Source organism: Hemitrygon akajei, unplaced genomic scaffold (genome assembly GCF_048418815.1).
Source record: "Hemitrygon akajei unplaced genomic scaffold, sHemAka1.3 Scf000161, whole genome shotgun sequence".
NCBI lineage: Eukaryota > Metazoa > Chordata > Chondrichthyes > Myliobatiformes > Dasyatidae > Hemitrygon > Hemitrygon akajei.
Window position 1 is genome coordinate 175,001 of NW_027332047.1, and position 3,193 is coordinate 178,193.

Below are 3,193 nucleotides of genomic sequence, written 5' to 3' on the forward strand. Positions count from 1 at the left end.
GCAAAACAAAGGCATATCTAATCCCTCCTTCCTGCCATGTCCATATCCCTCGATATTCTGACATCCAAGTGCATATCGAGTCAGCAAATGTGCACAGCAATACCACCTATAAATTTGCTGATAATGCAAACGTTGTTGGTCGAATCTGAAATGGAGATGAGAGGGCGAATTGGGGCAAAATATGTCAATGAGTGGTGTCGCAGCAGCAACATTGTAACGAACGTCAGTAAGACCGAAAAGCTTATGTGGACTTCAGGAAGGAGAGAGAAACGAATCATCAATCGGGGGATCAGAAGTGGAGAGAGTAAGCAGTTTCAAGTTCATGGGTGTTAAGATCTCTGAGGACTTAACCTGGTCCCAACAAATCGATGCGGTTATAAAGAAGGCAAAACAGCGACTATACAGTATTTCATTAGGAGATTAACAAATTAACTAAAAAACAACAACAAACAAACTTCTGGAGAGCATTCTGACAGGCTGCATCACAGTCTGGTACGGGGGGTGGGTGGGATTGCTACTCTACCGGAAGGGGGAATGGGAAGATGGGGAGCCTTATGATCATGCCGATGTAAGCAGAGAGCTATGGATGCTGGAGAACAAGTGAACACTCAGTACTCTGTAGGCGAACTTTAAGTGCAGACTTCCATTAGCGCAGGTGGTAGGTAACAATTGCAGTCTGATTCCCAAAGGAACAGAGCCATCCAACCATTCTCCGGCGAAATGTAGTGTCGAGACTTGGATGGCAGCCTTTGTTATGTTGGAAAAATGACGCTGGAGCTTTTCCCTGGTTGGGAACTGAAGGTCCTTGATGCTAATCTTCATCCTCTCTTGAATCTTTCGTTGTACTTTGTATGTCCAGATGCCACATTAGGGCAAAAACTTGAGTTTCCATTTTAGTTGATTATCAGTGATTCATTTTCTCAGCCATCATGTGAACCTTCACTTACCCTTTGCAACTCTAGGTCCATCCAAAATATACCATCAACGCCGTTAAATCTGGGGCACCAAGTGAGATTTACCCGACACGCTAGCTAATGCCTCATGATATTCAATCTGCCTTTGAAAATCGGTCCAGTAAGATATTCTGAGTTTTTCATCTGAGATCACTATTCCCCTCACCACTACCCGCTGAAGCCCTCTCTTGTCCCGTCATTGGACCAGCAACTCGAAACGTCATTCATCCACGTATTTTTGTGCTGATTGTGACGTTGGTGAATATCACCGCATAGGGAACAATAACCGAGGTTAAGTTAAAATATCCCAGAGGGGTTTTCATTTGAATTTACTTCAATCATTTTCATTGAATAATGTAATCTCAGTAACCACATTTGTAAAGGTACGAGAATGCCATCAACTATTGTTTCGTTTGTGCGTTTACGGCATTAATTGTTTTCTCTCTGATCAGTCTGTATCTCTCTGTGACTCTAACTCGAGATCAATTCTCAATATTCATGCTTGTTTGCTATCATTCATAAGTCCGACGAGCATAAAGGAGAGGAAACGATTATTACTCGAATCCGATGCAGCTTTAAATAACAGAGTACTTATAGAACACAATAAATATAAATATAAGTGCAATACTTTGAAATACAACGTGCATGTCACTATTTACTGTGGTCATAAATACATAAATTTGACAGTTTGCACACCACCCAACCGAAAATAGCTGGTCCCATTCATATTAAAAATCACAGAGACTGTCGTAATATTGCCCTTTGGACATGAATTTTCAATCCCCCAATGTACTTTGTAAAGCCACAACACTGCTGCAGTTTGGAACCTTTTTACCTTTGCTGGACCCTAATGTGACTGTTCGTCCGATTCTAGGTCACCTCTTTCTAACGATTTCATTCTACTATCTATCTATCTATCTATCTATTTATTTATTTGTTTGTTTATTTATTTTATTTATTTAGCCGTGCAACCCCCGTAGCCTACCGGCCGGTCATTTTCATACAATGGATATCCTCGGACGTCAAGCTCACAGCTATATTCTTCTTTCAACTATGATTCAGGGATGCCCACAACATCGGGCACGCCAACCTAAAACTGCCTTTCCCTTACGAAACTTGCATTCCAATGGTAACACCTTCAGTCCAATATTCATCACCTTGCAATTTTCACTCTCTTTTACCTCGCAATTCATTCCAGTGAGTACTATTTTGTCCTATCATGAGCCTGTCCTTGCTAGCAGTCTTACTGCACTCTACCTCTGCTTGTAAACACCTTTCGAAACGCTCTTGCAAACCTGCTGGCAAGAACATTGATCACCCTCATGTTCAGGTGAACTCGCCCCTTTTGTACAGTTAGTATATTCCCCAGAGGAGATCCAAATGATCCAGAAATGGGAGCTTCTTCCAAATGAACCAGTTTCTCGCCCACACACTTTTCTGCCTAATAATCCTGCTCTTGCCCTCACTGGCGAAAGGCTTGGGCAACAACTCAGAGATCACCAACCTGGAGACCCTGCATTACAGAGCTTTACCTAGCTCCCTAACATAGCTCTTGAGGACCTCATCGATCTCCTAGCTTTGTCACTGGTGCCAATATGTGCCAGACATCTGGCTGCTCACCCCTCCTCCTTCCAAATGCCGAGGTCTCGATCGGATGCATCCTTGACACTGGCACCTGGGAAGCAACATACTGTCGATTGTCCGTATCGCTCCATAGAATCACGTCGCTATTCCTGTAACAATGGAATCGCTTATCACCACTACGGTCCTCTTCCACGTCAGTTCTCTTCTGCGCCACAGACCAGATTCAGCGCCAGAGACATGGTTACTGCTGCTCTCGCACCACCCAGTAGTTCACTCCTCAACAGTATCCAAAATGGTATACTTATTATACAGGCGTGCGGCCACACGGGAACGCTACAAAGGCTGCCCATTTCCTTTCTTAAACTGACAGTCACACATAACGTGCCTCCTGCAGTCTAGGCAATTCCTGATACTCCTAGTTTTACTTCCGCAGACTTCCACATGAGCTGGGGGTCATCTGGCGGCAGCTTCAATGAATAACACGTTCGCTATGGAACTGCACCTGGGTGCACCTGGTGAAAATGGGATTTCCTGAGGATAGTCCTCTCCAAGAATCCCGACATCTCACAGATGGAACAAAACACTGACCTTGGAGTCATTTCAATGTACTAACTGCGCAAGAATAAACTCGACGAATAAAAAAAATAAATCGGTAG